The 17,505-nt window shown below is 38.3% G+C and overlaps 1 long non-coding RNA gene across 1 annotated transcript in view; it reads right to left on the minus strand.

Moving 5' to 3' along the window:
- Positions 1-12,321, minus strand: part of LOC137154025 (uncharacterized) — a 41,882-nt gene extending 29,561 nt beyond the window's left edge. The window contains exon 1 of the long non-coding RNA XR_010920027.1: positions 12,234-12,321. This is a non-coding gene — a long non-coding RNA (uncharacterized lncRNA). The remainder of the gene's footprint in view (positions 1-12,233) is intronic.
- Positions 12,322-17,505: the final 5,184 nt, after the last annotated feature.

Below are 17,505 nucleotides of genomic sequence, written 5' to 3' on the forward strand. Positions count from 1 at the left end.
CTTCACAAACCAGGTTAATGTCCTTTTTCCACCTCGGTCTCCTGGGTTCTGTTGCAAAGGTGCGTACTCCTTTCTGCTCACTTTTACACATGTGTTAGGATGGCTGAATTTAAAGATCCCAGGATGCTTTTTGGAAAAAGAAAAGGGAATAACACTCATGTCCTGGCCCACATTCTCCCTCAGTAAAAACAAGTTCTGATGTTTTAAAAGCTTTGAGTAAGCTACTGCTGTGTTTTGTCTCCAGAGAGTGAAATTCTCCTCTCAATTACAACGTGACTCCTGTGAAATGAACAGAGTTGCACAAGTGCAAGAGCCTAGAATTTGTCAGTCTCTATTTTAAGGTATCTAACTCATCGCTTTGTAAAGCCTGATAGCAAGAGTCCTCCATTTCAGCTACATCTTTCTATGCCCGCTGAAATGAAGAAAGGAAATGTAATAATATGCACAGGGCCTGAAGATTTCTGTAAAAGGATACAATCTAATGTGCATAAGAGAACATAGCATTCATGATTATAAATGCAAGGCAGGGTTGCTCAGGATCTGTCTACTCTGCAGATTTTATCACCAAAGCACTAGTTAAAAGGCATGGTTCATTTATTTTGGTGGTGCTTGTTGTGTCGGCAGGGAAATGGACATGGAGCAGACCACCGGTTAGGCAACAAGGGGAGCATGTTTATTGAGATACCACTCAGGGTATGTCTTTACTGCCAAGATTGGCACCCCTAGTCTGAGCACTCAGGTTAGCACAGCCCGGTGTGAGCAGACATGCTGCAAAGCCATATCCCAGTTATCTTGAAATCACTGATGCTGCATTCCACAGTATGTGATGCTAGAAGTTCTGGGATCTAGCCCAGGGTTTGTTGTGCCATACTAATCTGTGCTGCTCTGAAGCCCACTGAAGTCAAAAAAAGGCTCACTGTAGACTCCAGTGAGCATCGGGCCCAATGTGCATTTCCAGCATTGCCATTCACAATCACATTTAGTGTCCTCTCACCGTATTGTCAACTTTTGTTATTTTAATTGCAAATCTCATAACGTTTGGTGTTTTTTATTAAAGCCCCAACTCATGGAGTCATGTGATTATGTTACAAACTCAGCTACCATTTTAAGAAGAGTCAGTGTGTAGCTTTCATGGTTACAAATAGAAGCTTGAAAACATGAATCTTCGAGTCTCAAAACCCCCCAAAAGGCAAATAAAAATATGGCATCTATTATATTTTAAAGTCTCATGGTTTTCCGGGGCTCAGCTAATGATTTTTGAGCACATGGTCTTGGCAATACAGCATTTGGTTCTCGGCATACAATACATTTACCCAAAGATGTACTTGTGCCTCTCTGAGGTGCCCATGAGAAACTTGACCCCATTTGTTGTGTTTGGAGAAATCAAGTGTGCCTATTTTTCAACCAAGGTTCTTAATTTTCTCTCTTCTTTGCCTCAGTCTTTCACTTTTTTGCTTCTTACATGGTTATTCTTTTTAAAACACACTGAATATATTTATTTTTAAAAGGCTCCTAGTGGTAGACCCTGCACTCCACTGTAGGTGCATACAAAGCAAAAAACCATCATCTCCTCATTGGTGACAACCCAATAGTATTGGTGGCATTTTGACGGTGCTGAGGTGGTGTATGCAAGGGAAATAAGATGAATGGAATAATTTCTCAAATCTGCCCCCACTTCATGAACATGCTGTTGCACATACTTTGTTCTATTCCAATTGACATTACACTGCATACTTCCTACTAAAAAGACCGGAAAGGACTCTTAAAATATGCATTTTTAAAAGAAGATAGATTCTTATAAAATTCACCAACAATCTTGGTTGGGCCATTTCCTGATAATGGATGGAAGTAATGGTACAAACTCAGTTTAAGGCCATCAACTCCTTCTAAATGATCATTAATCCCCACAAAATGCCATTGTGCCATGATGATAGTTTAACTAAACTTTAGTTTCTTCACACGATAAAGGTATGTATTGTACACTGAAACCTAGCCAATGCCTCTCAGCTTTAGTTTAACTCTGTACACACCCTCCTTCCCAAACCAAAGCTTTTTTTTTTTTAATGAATTTCTCTTTTTATAGGGTTCCTTAAGAAAACACTATCTTCAACAAGATGAGTGTATGAAGGTAACATTGTTAGAGGGAGTTTTGAGACATTTTCTTTGTGTTGCATAGATGTTGTAGAGGTAACAATAAATATATGGTACCAAAGAACCACATGCAAAAGTAGTAAAATACTGTTGTGGTGTGTGATATGCTAGAACTTGTCTGAGTTTTTGACAATTAGGGCCATGTTTTCAAATAGGCCTCTGAAAAAAGTGTATGACGAAAACTTGCAATTGCACACACTTGTGTAGAGTGTACAAATGAGTACTACAGCAGTTTTCTGATTTGCATTCATGAGTCTGTTTGCACTGCAAATACCCGTTTGCCTGCAAAGAGTTGTGTCTTGCGAGAGGAAATGGAAGTGCTCACAAATGCTTTCTCTAAAGAAATATATTTAGAGCAAGTTATGAAAGTGAGAATAAAAGATGGAGAAGAGAACAAGAGAAAGGGATCAAGAAAGGTTATCTTCCCCCATTCTTCTCTATTTTGTTAGATTTCCTTATCACAAAGAGGGGAGATGAAGTAAGGAATTTCACTCTATGTTGGGTTAGTGGTTGTCTTTAGGCTGACAGTCTCAAATAACGTAGGTGAATGCTAGTCCTTTCTCCCCAGATTGAGCAATTCTCTATGTAGGAAAAGACACACACACACACACACACACACACACACACACACACACACACACACACACACACACACACACACACACACACACCCCTTTCTCCACCCTGTGAAAAGTGTCAGAACTTCAAGGAAACTGACCAGTATTTTTTTCCCAGTTTGCCTTAGGGTTTCATGGAATTTTTGCAAGTGCACATTTATTTAAAGTATCCTTAGATATTAGAAAACATCCTGACCTTTGTTTGCTCCTTATTTACAGTGTGGTAAGCAAGATCAGAAACAGTCCCAAGAATTTCTTTTGCTTGCAATCATTTTTACATTGACCACATTTCCACCCATGAAGTTGACCTGGCCAGCATTAGGTGGTAATATAGTAAACTGCAGCACATGCACTACCACCATCTTAGCCAGACAGAAAGTTATGATCCAGACTGATATAAGCATCATGATCTATTGTCAATATCCTCCTAGATCACAGAGCAACCTGTTTCTAAATTAAGATGGATATAGTATAAATACTTTGTTTTTCTTGACTGCAACTATGTTTTGCCTGGCATTAACCAGACACTGTTGCTGTTTTATGGCTGTGTCACTGCCAGTTAATGAACTTAAACATAATCAGCTGGTGCAAAGCATCACAAGCCAAAATTTCTTCTGCTTATTCACATTGGCATTGTTAATATATATATAATTAACAATTCCTTAGTATAGCTGCTTTGAACTACTTTGCAAAGCTACTGTTGTGAACTACTTACATAAGAAGTTAGAAAACGGTGGCTTAATCCTTCAGAGTCTTACTCATCTGCATAGCCCCATTGACTTCAGTGGAACTATCCGCTTGGTTAAAGGTTTGCAGGATGTGGCCCAGACATTGTGTATACAACTCTGGAAATATTTTTATGTTCTCTGCTATCCAGTATATTCAAATATTCCTTGTAATTGTCAAAAATGACATACCTTATATTCAAACAGATATTTTATAATACAACTTAGAGTATTATGCATTAACTATCAATTATTATTTAATCCTCCCAATGAAGTGGCTACAGCAAAAGGAATTAACATTTTTGTTGGCTCTCTCCGTTTCATAATAAACACTGGTATTTGAGCAACGTGGGTATCATGAAAATATTTCAAGTAAAAATAAATTATTCAAATGGACAGCTTTGTTGTAGATTATGCAATTTTTTCTTAGATGTAATTTATATCAGGATAATTTGTTATATAACTGATAAAATACTAAAAAGCTTTCTAAAAAGATTTACTTTTTTATTGTCTAGACTTTATGTAAGCCATTGCTAATTAATACTGCCCTTCCCGGTGGCTTTGCAGAAGGCATAATTCAAACAAACCAGTTATAAATGATTTTTCAATGTAAACTTTTAACAGTGTAGCGCCTAAGGGTTTGCTGAACAGAAGAGTACAATTTAGAAAACTTAAGGTTTAACTAAGGTCAGGGATATCGCAGGCATTGATGGATATAGATACAAAAGTGTCCAACTTTGGAAAGACAATCTTTCCTTCAAGACTAAACAAAATGCTAGCAGCAGTGATAAATAGATACAAAAATATACATGAAAAAAAAAGAGTCAGAAGGGTATTTTGAGGTTCTGTCAAGCAAAATACAATGGAAAAAAGCAGCAGCTTTTAATGCCATTTGATTTTTGTACCCATTTCTTCAGCAGAGTTACTTGAGCTCAAGGAAGCCAAAAACATCCCAGACTCATACACCATCTTGATTTTAGGCCTGAAACTAGAACATTTTCTTTTTCCTGCTTTTTCTCCACATACTAAAGCACAAGTCCTAGGTCTTTAGCCTCCTCTTCATTCTCCATTGAAAGTAGCTGCAGCAAGTCTGGGCATCAGAAAACTCCTTTCAGTTGGGTTGTGAGTTTAACTGAAATCCATTACAAGACTGTATGAAATTAACTCTTCCCAATTAAAAAAAAATGTAATGACTCACTTATTCTATTTTCTAGTAGTGATCACATTTTCCCCCTTGTACCTCATTACTAACAAATCCAGCCTTATTGACAAATGAAGAGCTTGTTTATATAGTACTAGCATAGTGAGGCCCCAGTCTCCAACTGGAGACTGTGGATAGAAATTGGAGCCTGTAATAGAAATAAATAATTATCTTTTTTGTTATAGAAACATCTGTTTATATGACTTCTGCTATTGTAGTTATTTTTTCTTTCCTCAAAGTGATGTGGCTCCAGTGATGAAGTCTCCATCCAGCTCCCTTGAGATATTTAATTACATTAATGAGGTGATCAATTATGTTTCTTCTTCTAAATGAGAATTTGAGGAACAGTTCATAAGAAACTTAGGAGTCAACTGTCCCCAACCCACTGTGTTATAATGAAAGAGGGCGTAGTTGGTGTCTTTGCACGTAGTGTTCACAATGGAATCACTGAAGATAAACATACGTAAGCACTGTTTAATAACTAACTCTCTGAGTCCCACTCCTTTTGTTTGTTTGGTTAGCAATTTTTGATGATTCTTTCCTACGGTATCCGACTTTGCTGCTGTTGAGGCATTATGATTTATGATGTCACAGCAGATTATGGCCTCTTGATATAAGCCAGAAGCAGGAGGTGGAAGGGGACAGTATGTTCTGAGAGAGGTTCTTTTCAAATGTATTTTACAAATCTGAAGCCAATTACACACACACACACACACACCCCATAGGGTTTAATAGGGTTTACTTTGTGCTAGAGCTAAACCATTAAAGAGTATTAAATATTAAATCAAGATAGAAAAGTATGATTTTTTCGTATTAATTCTAATTACCGGACATAACACTCTACTGTATTTTAGGTAGCTTATGCATGTCATCTGGTTTGCATCTATCACTCCTACGTGGGTATTTCATATTTGCCCATCGCTATAAAGTTGTTTAGGTGATCTCTATTTTGTAATAGCAGTTGTACTACCTACCTAATGGAAACAGTCAGAAGTCTTAAAAAACTTCTGTTGCATTGGATTATGTAACACTGCGTTGAGTTGGAACATGCTACAGCATGGTTTGGGACCATATACAGTGTATCAAACAAAAGAGGAGGAAAAGAGTCTCTTGTAGATCAGTATTCATACAGTGAAGTATGGAATCAATGGGAGCTGAATCAGGACTAATAATAGGAGAGGGTTTTTCCTGATTTTTCTCCCTAGCATCAGAGGATACTGATGCTTTTGGGGTGACCACTAGAAATGCCTCAACCTCATTCCCTCCAGAGAGCAGCTGCTGCAAGACCAACCTGCCTCCTCTTCACACCGTATTGTGCACAACTGCAGCAAGAGTCCTTTAAGTTGGGCCCATTGGGTTATGATATTTCCTCCTCCTCCTCTGCTGTTGGAAAAGGGAAAGCGATCATTCCTTTAGAGTCAGCATTTAACGCCTAGCTGTCGAGTGATAACTGCTGCGTTCCAAGGGAATTACCTCAGTGGGCCATACTTGGACTCCAGTGAAACTGCCATAAGTGGAGTGAAGCTTCACTGTAAATTGAGTGAGAGTTTGTTTAATGGTGTTGAACAGTGGGACTGTCACTCCACTACTGGAGTTTCAGTATTTCTGGATTCATTATGGATCTTGATCCATAAGCAGGATCTTCTGTTATTTCATTAATGAGAGCAGAGTAATAATTAATGAGGCAGTGTGGGCTAGGGGATAAAGCACTCTACTGGTCTTTAGGATTTCTAGGTTCTGTTCCCAGCTATGACATTGGCTTGCTGAATGGCCATATGCAAGTCACTTTGCCTCTCTGTACCTAAATCTCCCCTTGTATGAAGTGGGAATAATGTCCTCCTTTGTAAAGTCCTTTGAGATCTACTGATGAAATGTCCTGTATAAGAGCTAGGTATTATTATTAGATGAAGCATTTCTCCCCTGTAGGTACAGGTAGTTCAGAATTGTACATAATACATATTTAGTTTGCCTATTTATTTTTGTACATGATACTCTGGGGACTTTTGAATAGGGCTTTCCTTTTCTGGTTATTATTTATGTTTGAAATGATGAAAATTCCCTCCTTTAGAAACAAAATTTGAGGAAGTGAGCCAAAATAGCAGCTTGCCTTCTGGGCAGCAGGGATTACAGCTGTCAGAAATGTGTTCAACAAAACCATACATCTTTTCAAAATATAAGATTTTTCTCTTGGCTGCAATCATTTACTTTTTTTTTTTTTTTTTTTTTAAATGATGGAAATAGCCTCCTTCAAAAGCAAAAGCTTTTTGTTTTTTTTTGGTAAAAGCTAATATCACAGACTGGTCAACTAATTGGTTATTTTCCCCAGATCTGATTGTTAAGGATGGAAAACTAGTTCATATAAAAGATTCCCTTGCTCATGCACACCTCAAACATGTATCAACGTTTAGACATGAGGTTTTCATTTCTGGTTTTCAGTTGGTCAGAAAGTGCCAAAATGCCACCAGGAAAAATTACAAATCCCACCCCTCAGACCTCCCTTAGGGATAAAGAAGATTTCTTCCTGCTCTCATGACCCTCACCCTGCCTCCACAGGAATTCCTGCCTCTCTGATAGGCAGAGTACCCCACCATCTACGCACTTCGTACTGTCAGGTTGGGGAATGTGGCCTTCAACTCTTCTTCCTCATCTTCCAGAATCTTCCAAGGTAGGCCGAGTGCCCACTTCCATGGGAGGAACTTATTGGTAGCATTTCCTTCCGCTACCTCCAGCCTCCAATAAGGCATCTTCTAGGATCTTCTCTCTTTGATCCTTGGATATTCTGGGGTCAAGATACTCCAGACTGCACTGGATTAGAGCTGAAAATCCCTGTTCTCAAATGCTAGGTACAGGTGCACTTTGGGGCATCTCAACCCCAGTGTTAAAATGTAAAGGAAAAGTCAACAGTAGGACTCAGGGTACCATTTAAGTTAGTACTGCAGAGAAAGGATATGGGCAGGTCATCTACTTCCATGCAAATGGCTTTCTGGAAACTGGAGGTGAGCTGAGCATGTCTATTGGCTGGCTCCCCGAGAGCCAGGAAAAGTGAGTGGAGGATCATTTCTTGAAGTTGCCAAATTTAGGATTTGCAAGTCCCGTACCCTTCTCCCTCAATGGTGATGGAAAAAGGAATTGCAGGTTATATGAAAATCATTTCTTTCACCTACAATTTTCCTTCTCTTTCTTAGAAAAAAGTTTGACACTTTTCTTACTTCATCGTACCAGGCTGAAGACACCTATAGGAAGAATCTTCTTCTCTGTAAAATCCTACAGGTTTCTAGAAGTTGCATAGAAAGGAAGGGAAAAAGGCTTCTCCAATTGAAAACTAGAGAGTGAATTGTAGGTAGGTAGAATAAGGGCCTCTTTGGGAGTTGGGCTATGACACCTGAGTTAATCCTCTTACAAAAATAAGGGGCACTGTGGCCCAGCGCAGGTACTCTCAAACTGTTTCATAATACAGGGCACAGCTTAGTAGATACATTGTCTCATGCACATGTCCCCTCCCCTATATACTCTCACAGGCCCAACTCCCTTCATTTGCCATCACACGGATGACTTTCCCCCCCATTCATACCCTGTTTAAAGAAGATCGTTCTCCATGTCTACTGGAAGTAGGACAAGATGTCATCTGCAGCAGGGGAGATTTAGGTTAGCTATTAGGAAAAACCTTCTAACTATAAACGATAGGTAGTCTGGACTAGACTGCCAAGTGAGGTTTGTCACTGGAGGTTTTTGGTGTTTGTCTAACCTGTTCTCAGTCAGAATAGTCTAGTTGTACTTGGTCCTGCCTCAGCGCAGGGGGCTGAGCTTGATGACTTTTTAAGGTTCCTTCCAGCCCGACTCTTCTATGTAACTATATTGTTGGCCACTGCAGTAATTGTTTACATGGAAGGGTAATATCAGGAAAATGTTGTTGTTTAGTTGTCTTTTAGTGAAGTTTAGCAGGTTGAAGGAAAAAAATGAGACCCACTAGACCAGTCTGTGAAGGTCACAGTTTGAGAAGCATGGGTCCAGTGGACATAGCACTGGACTGGAAGCCAGAAAACCTGGGTTCTATTTTCAGTACTGCCACTGAATTGCTCTGTGATCAATCACAATTTCTTTGTCTCATTTTCTTCCTCTGTAAAACAGGGTACGACGATGTTTACTCTCTTTGAACAGCACTAAGATCGCTAGGAATGGAAATTGTTATCTGAGAGGTTATTATTAGTATTAATAACAAAAAGTGCCTTATATTGAATGAGCCAGAGAGACCAATGCTTCAATGTTATGTCTCATCTAAAAGAAGCTTCTCTAGCAGCACAGTGCCCCTGGGCATCATGCTGGAGCACTGATTCAGTACAGACTCTAAGGGAAGAGCAATGCTTACTAAGGCCCTGACCCTGTAAAGACCTATGCATGGACTTGAAGTTAAGCATAAGTTTTTGCAGCTTCAGAGTCTTAAATCACTAACAGCACTGCTGTCTGCTTCATAGTTTTCTTTGGAGATCACCCAGGACTGACCAGTCCTGACCCTGTTTACCTGGAGGAAAAATGGGATCAGAGTCAGAAGTGGTATGACTGCTGGGCATTTGATTAAATGTATTGAAACTATGTGAAGTATAATTACGTTGAAGACAAAATATGATGAGAGCAATATATGGGCCAAATACTATTCCCATTTACACCATAAAGAATCCTTTGCGACTCCATAAAACTTCAAGAGTGAGTTCAGTGGAGTTCCTATGGATTTACACTCAGAGTAGAATTGTGTCTAAGTATATGCCACTTTTTTTAAAACAAATTAAAGAAGAAAAATCAGAAAGCCTATAACATTTTTCAACTGTGCAGTTCAGAAAGGAGACAAAACAGGCTCTAGTTATTTAGGGTCCCAATCCTGCTCCATATGGGGAGACCCTTGCAGTAAGGCCAGCTGGGCTCCACATACCCACAAGTGTCTGTGAAGCAGCTTTTGGGATTGGGTCTTTAGACTATAAACTCTTTGGGGCATAGATTGAAACTCCTGTGGTTGGACAGCACCTAGCACATTGGAAATGCTACTGAAAACAAGTAAATAGTAGGTTTAATTAAAAGTTACTATGGGACTGTTGAAAGTGGATTGCTATAGATATGGTGATAAATCTGTAATTTTGTGATATGCTGGACAAGGGTGCTTGCTCATATTGGGATTTTCTGGTGCTCATTATAGTGCCTCCAGACAATGTGGCTAGTGAACATCTTCAATATAATTTGCAAGTGGCTTTTGTTTCCTTCAATTGCTATTTTAAGGAAGTTCACTTATAAAAAATTATTTGGCTGATGAACTGTATAAATTGATATAGGTTAACACCAGCTACAATGTACCAATCAGGGAACTAAAATGTGCGCTTCTAAAAACGATGATAACAAAGATCATTAGCACTTTGGTTAAGGCAGCTCTTAACACCTTCACAATCTCTGATTGCCTTTCCTTTTTGAATTTGGGGGAGAAGAGTGCATGTTTATTTTTCTTCTTAACTCTATCCCCTTTTGTGCTTGTTCATTTGCTAGGTGTATAAAAGAGAGGAGGTCACTTGTGCACATAGGATAAGGAGGTATTACGAATTCCAAAGTATTTGCTTCATTGGGGAAAGCACACAAAGCAAGAAAGCACATGAACAGAATGTGTGAATTTCTAATGAATGCTGTGCCAATTGTTTGAGAGTCCTCCCCCCGCAATACCTGTAGCAGTTTTATTTGCTTGGGAGAGTACTATATACAAGATATTCTTTAGTAGTATGCTAGCTGCTATTTAGTTTTAATAAATTTAATCCTTTATATCAATGTAATATTCTTTAGACAAGCACTTCCAAGACAGATTAGAACTGAATTTAAGGGGATTAAAAGCTTCTCTTGCTAAAAAACAATATTTCAGATGGGAAATCCACTTATGTCAATTTCAGTGGAATACGTTTTTGTCTTTCATGTGTTGCTACTGCTTAAGGAAAGCCATGCTTTCACCATGACTACAGCTTTTCTGGCTCTGCTTTAGATACATGGTAATGTTTATTTCATTCAGTACAGTAAACCATTCTGGGAAAGTTTGATGGCTTCCATAAAACTGAGAGACACCATTTTCTTTCTTATGAAGTGAAAACAATGGGTCTTGTATCTTAAAAGTACCAATCTGCATAGTAAATGAGGAAATCTGAGATAAATGTAACATGAAACGTACAGGGAAAGTTCTCTGCCATATTTCCTTCCTTTTTACTCTAATAGGCTGAAAGCACCCATAAGAAGGATCTTATTTTCTGTGAAATCCCATAGCTTTTGAGCATTATATACAAGCAAAGCTTCCACAACAGAACCTACATAGGAGGTTGTAGGTATGTAGAATAAGGAGCTCCATGCTGGAACGAAGCTAAGACACCAGAGTGGGAGGCAGTGCCTAGGGGAATGGCTGTGTTAAATGTAGGTGAGGATCTCTGGATGGAACAGCTTTGGGTAGGAAGAAGAGAGCTGAAGTCTGAAAAGGGGATCACTGCCACTAGAATGGACAGGGCAGTGGCTTGAAAGAAAAGGAGGAAGAGTGTGTGGTCTGTGGAGGCCATTCTAAGGAATGGGTGTCGGGATGGATCACTTGATGATTACCTGTTCTGTTCATTCCCTCTGAGCCAGCACAGCACAAGCACAGAGGTTCTCAAACATTTTCATAACTCAGAGCACATCTTAACAGAAAGATTGTCTCATGGACATTTCTCCTTCTCTATATGATCACATAGACCCACCTACCTTCTCATTTGCAAGCACACAGGGCATTTCTCCTCCTATTCACAGTCATGTAACACTACTTTGGCAACTGCAACCATTGCTTACACAGAAGGGTACTATCAGGAATCTTCTGTAGTTTAGTTGTCTTTTAAAGCCATACATCCATGTTTAGAGCCGTACCAAAGCAAATTAGATAAAGTATGATAGTTCTAGGCTAGTACAAATTGTCCAAAATCTGTTCAATCTTAACATCTTATTTAAATTACATTTCTTTATATTGCACAGGCAGGTTCTGTTCAAACTTGTCATCCATACATAGTACTTATGTAATAAGGACCCAGATTCATAAATACCCATTAATTTCAAGCCCTAAAAGAGATCAGTCTCATGATTAGAGCTGAAAGAATAGTGGAGGAAAAAATATGAATATTCATTCAGTTTTTAAAGTGAATTTCAATCTGACTATGTCTGATACCCTCCGACATTGCCTTTCCAGGAAACCTTGCTATATCATGAATGCTTGAGAAACATGAACTTTAGATCAAATATTTGAACATTTGTCTAAAACAGTTTTCACTAACTGTAAAATTCAGTTTGCTGATTGGGGTGATAACCCAAGCAATCAGCAGAAATTAGGAAAGAAACCCATGGAAGAAGGGCCAGGCTTTTAACCAGATAGACTTATTTTCCCCCATTTGTTTGGTCAGAAAGAGAAAATCATGAACCAACACTTCCCTTTTCTGGGCTGCCACACTGTGAGAGTCTAGTTTCAGATTAAAAACAAAGAAACAGACTGTAGGAAATTGACCTTACCTGTAAAAGGAGTTTAGGAGATGGTGTAGTGTAGTCTTGAGCTTCTGAAAGACTAAGGGGGGAAAGGGAGTTATGTTTGTCAATCTCCTCTTACCCAAAGCATGCTGGGAAGGGGAGGAGACAGAGGCTGTATAATAGAAGCTGATCTAGACTTCATTAAATACTCAGGCAAATGCAATTGAGGAAGAAATGCTATTTAAAGAAGCTTGGAAAAAGAAAAGGAGGAAAAAATATTCCCAAACCTGTGGGAGATGTCTCCTCAAGCTTGAAAATAGTCTATCAGCTATATATTGGAAAAGTCTTTAGAGATTAATATCTCTAATGAAGTGGGGAGCGGAACTATATAAAAGCTATTACATCTGCTAATGTAATAAACACTTTGGGTGAAATCTTGGTATAATGAAGTTAATGGGAGTTTTACCATTGATTCAATGAAACAAAGGTTTCGCCCCTTAGATTTTAAGAAACGACTCTTTCTGTTCTCCTGTAACCCACTCTCTGTGGTGTCCGGGCCTTCTTGGCTTGCAGTGGCTAGTGAGTTAGTTAAGTAAGAGATTAAATCAAGAAACAAACTGCATTTTATGTAACTGGTCAATTCAGTGCAAATTTAGGATTACAAATCTTCATGAATGATTTGCAGGCCAAATATTTGGTGAAGAACTACTAAACCTAAGAATTTCATAATCTGTGCAGAAGTTTGCTTAAAAAAAATTAAATAACTGAAATACATCAACTAAATTATTCATTTGGAATCATTTACTCAGGTCTATTTATTGCTGACTTTTGCATGTGAGACCTGGAAAGCATGCTTCATTCACACACACTGCACATTTATTTCTCAACTGTAATTTACAAATATTTTCATGTTTAATTGTGTGTTAAGCAACTACAGGAGGGAATTCAACCTTGGGGCATATAAGGTGTGTTTTAATACCTGTGTAGATAATATGTTGTTAAATGTTGTCATTTCAGGCAGGCACCTCCCTCACCACACACACTTTTTTGTTATTTAAGGGAGTTTCAAAATAATTTCTATTCTATCCTTCTGTAAGAAAATATTCTGTGAAGTATTGTTTATCTAAGTGAGTTTCAGTGTAATTTACTTTCCCTCTAGCTAGCTAATGCCAGATCATTCAATTACTCCTTTTGGACCACCGATATTATAGGATCCACTGTCTGGTCTCTACTATGGTGTTAAAGTACTGTATGTTCCCACTCCCCAAAATTGCTTCCCAGATTGAATTTCAGAGCATCAGAAAATGCAAGGGATACACTTTCAAAGCAATGCTCAAGGATTTAGTTGCACGACTCCCACTGATATTCAAAGGGGCTGTATAGGAAAAGATTTGTACTAACTTTGAACTATATGTATTCCTATAGTTTAATGGGAAGGGACTGGTAGATAGAAACTAAACCCAATCCTGTAGATTTTTTTAAATTCTAGGCCCTAACTTAAAACAGGAAAAAGACACTTTTTAACCTTTCACTAGTCACTGCACTTAGTGAACTTGTAACTCATTATAAACTTAGCTTGATATGAGTATTGGCTTACCCTGCCAGCAGTATATGTACAATGAAGAAAAAAAAATTACACTCTGTGTGAGAGAAACACTGATGGGTTGGTGTGCTCTATTACCATGTCACTTAAATTACACTGATTATAAACTTTTTAACCTAGGGACAAAAAACACACACAATTCTTATTTGTGAGGAAAAAAAATCCATTCAAGAATATATCAAGTTTTAGATTAGGGGTGGAATTTCACTGGAAAATGTGGTGTAAAAATGTTGCTAATTTTTAATTACATTTTGAATGGCAAATACCAGGCTGTCAGTGGCTTTTCTAAAATTGTTTTAATTGCAGTTCCATGAAAATCTGGGGAGTTCATCTTGAGTTCATCTCTCAAACCCATCCTGATTTCATTAAACATCTGATCTTTCTTTACTTGCCAATAAAAAATATTTATTATCAGTATCTGCTTTGTACTATTTTTTTTTTAAAGCGTTGTCTCTTCTATTCATTAAAGTTGAAATCTACTTCTCCCATGTCAAGCCAGAGCCATCGGTCTGTACGTGAAAGCAGCATAGGATGGACTGAGAGAATAACCCCTCTCCCCAGATTTGGGGGTCAGGATGTGGGGCTACTGAACAGCCTTTCTACCTCTTCCCACCATCTCGCCTAGGAGCTGGGGGAATAGCTGAGCTGCTCTGCATCACTCTTCATTTTTGAGGCCTCTGGATCCACATAAGCAAACTGATTGGCCTCTTCACAGCCAACTCAGGGCCAGTAGATACAGTGAATTCAATGGAAGTTCAATGCCACACGCACAAGCTTAGGATATGGCCCAGAATATGCTACTGTGGGTTGTAGGGTGCATGCAGGTTTTTGTGTGCATCTGTTCTACCAGCAGTTCCCTGCTTTCCCTCCTCCCCTGCCCCCAGCTCCAGTGTCAGTCTTAATTACTCTGGAGGGCCTTACACTGGATTTCCACACTGAAGGTGATTTTCTTAGCATTAGGTCTTGTCTACACTAGGGGTTTAACCCCAATTCCAGGCAAAGGGTCAGCTACCAGCATAACTGCAGCAACAGAAACCCTTGGTGTACAAAAGCAAAGCTTCTATTTGCACTGGTGCAGCTCATCCCTTCTATAAACTAGGCTAAGCTGCAAGTTTTGGTTTAGAACAATTTAGCTTATCTATCATGAGGGCTTGCACCATCGCATCTATACCAGAAAAGCCAAAGATGACTGAAAAGAAAAATATCCTGGATGCAGAAAAGGCTTTACGTTGCCATCTTCAAGACAGTTCAATTTGAGTTTTTTCTTTTTTTAAATTTCAGAAAAATAAAAACTTCTCATTTCTTTTAAAATAAACTTTTTATAATCATTCAGAACTAAGAGATAAGATTCCTGTGAATTCATTGACAGTTCACAGTTTCTAGAGGCAGGTTGAGAAAAAAAGAAAATCTGTTTACTTTGCATTACTTTGCATTTGAAAGTCAGTATAAAATTGTATCAGATTAGAACAGTTTGCAAAATGTTCTAAATAGACTAGTGTAAATCCTAAAAGCCAACTACGCAAAGAAATCATGCCTAAAGTGCTCTATTCTAGTTGTAGAAACATAAGCAATTTTCCAAAGATGATATGACCATCGCTTATGTTAACTAAGTCCTACGTACATCTTACTGGTATCAATAACTTACAAATTGGTTTATACTTATGATGATCTGTTATGCAACACTCCTTGAAAACCACGTGTATGTGTCTTCTGTTTTGGTGAATCAAATTGCAACATTTCTGCTCAGAGTCAAGCTGGACCCACACAGCTTTGTTTCATGTATTTAATATACTCAAAGTGCACTAATGACAGTTTATAATATCATTATCTACAGTTAAAGATATTATAACTTCAAAAACTGGAAAGAAACTGCAGCCATATGTGGAAGTACTTTATTTTGTGCACTTTTAACCCTCAAGATAGTACAGCTGCAAAAGATAGGGGGTGGGGAAAAAAATCAAATGTCTGCAAAATCATTTTGCACATTTCCCTCACTGTTGTCATGAGAGAACTGGGTTATTTGATGGTAAATAACAACCAAGAACTATCTTTTTCATAAAAATTATTTTTGAGTAGGATTCAAATGTGTTCCTTATTACACGGTTTGATAATTCAGTGATGCTTTACTCCCCCCCTTACCCCCATAACATATGAGCTGATTTAAACCTTCACTCCAAACAGCCTCAGGGTTATTAGGAACAGTGTGGACTGAGTATGGATTAGGTTTAAAAGTAATAAAAAAGTAGACCTGTTGGTTAGGTGAAAAATTCACTATCAGATTCCTGAGTGCAGCTTTCTTTTCATGTGCAAACTGCATTAAATGAGGCATTTAATTCAACAAATCCATAGTTCTGATCCACCAGAAATAGAGACTGGGTTAGTTCAATTTGTAACAAACGATCTCCATATGATCAAAGTCCTAAGCGCTGATTCCAACATACTGCTTAAATTAGTCTAACACCGAAGTGTTTGGCTCTGGGACAATATTTGGAATGTCTTACCAGAAGAAAAATTCCTCTGCACACATGGTTCTAATATCAGGGAATGCCAACCTTACTTTTTAATGGGCTGACAGGGAGCCTCAGCACTAACTTTCTGACTCCAAAAAGTTCTTGTGCTGTCACCCGCAAACCAGCTTGGATAATTTTTCCTTGGCTTCCTTATTAAAGACTGAATGAAGGGATTGTGTGGCTTTCTTAATGTCACTTGGTCTGCTTGCCATAAATTCAAGCACTCATGATGAAAGCTCCACTTATATTTCGCTGGGAAATGGAATCAAGGAGAATGCACCCTGGTTCACAATAAATAACTAAAGTTGAGTTATTAAGTGTATTTCATATACCAGGCCCTTATTACATCAGCAGTTTAGATAATGGCTTCTTAAAAAATATTTCTGTACAGAAATATATGAAGAAAGGGTTATACACAGGGGTTCCTATGCATGGAAACCAAAACAGACAGCTATAGCAATAACTTAAGACTGTATTAACAAATACAGAATATTTATATTTTTACATGCTGCTGTCCGTTTAGATTAAACAACTGTAGAAGACAGAGAGGTAAACTGTATTTGCTCCAGCCCTGCCAAAGAATTCTCATCCAGGGTTGCTTGTTTGCTTTGCAGAATGAAGTCTTGAGCTGTTTAGACTGTAGTTCCAATTTTAGAGGGTGCTAATTACGCTCTACTTCTGAACCCATATATTTGTCAGAATCTGAGGTCCTATGAAAATGTCTCACAACTATCTTGTATGGAAAGCAAATAAGCCAATGGTCAGGCAGGAAAGGGTGCCTGGGTGCGTTATATTGCAAGATAGCAGCAATAGAAATTCATGCTTTTAACTTCTTTATTTGAGGATAGTAGACAACGTTTTCAAAAGGCCTGAGCAGACTTTACCCTGCAATTTTACATTTTTGAATGGTAACTACTTCCTGCGAAATTGGTACATGTATGCCTCTGTTTTAATTATATTAGCATATAATGTATTAATTCATATCATTCTTTATTTAAGGTACTACATGGCTATTAGCTGTCCAATAGAACACATTTCATTGACACAAAACCTGAGACAAACAGAAATGTGCCAATAATGTAATGTCCCAATAATCAGCATCACACTATATTGGTTGATATTTGGAGTTACCCAATGATTATGTGAAAAATACAGAGTGTGGAGAAGTAGCCGTTTGGAAAAATCTATACTAAGAGTAGACTGA

Source organism: Emydura macquarii, unplaced genomic scaffold (genome assembly GCF_026122565.2).
Source record: "Emydura macquarii macquarii isolate MOO-44397 ecotype Brisbane River unplaced genomic scaffold, CSIRO-AGI_Emac_v2 contig_295, whole genome shotgun sequence".
Classification (NCBI taxonomy): Eukaryota; Metazoa; Chordata; order Testudines; family Chelidae; genus Emydura; species Emydura macquarii.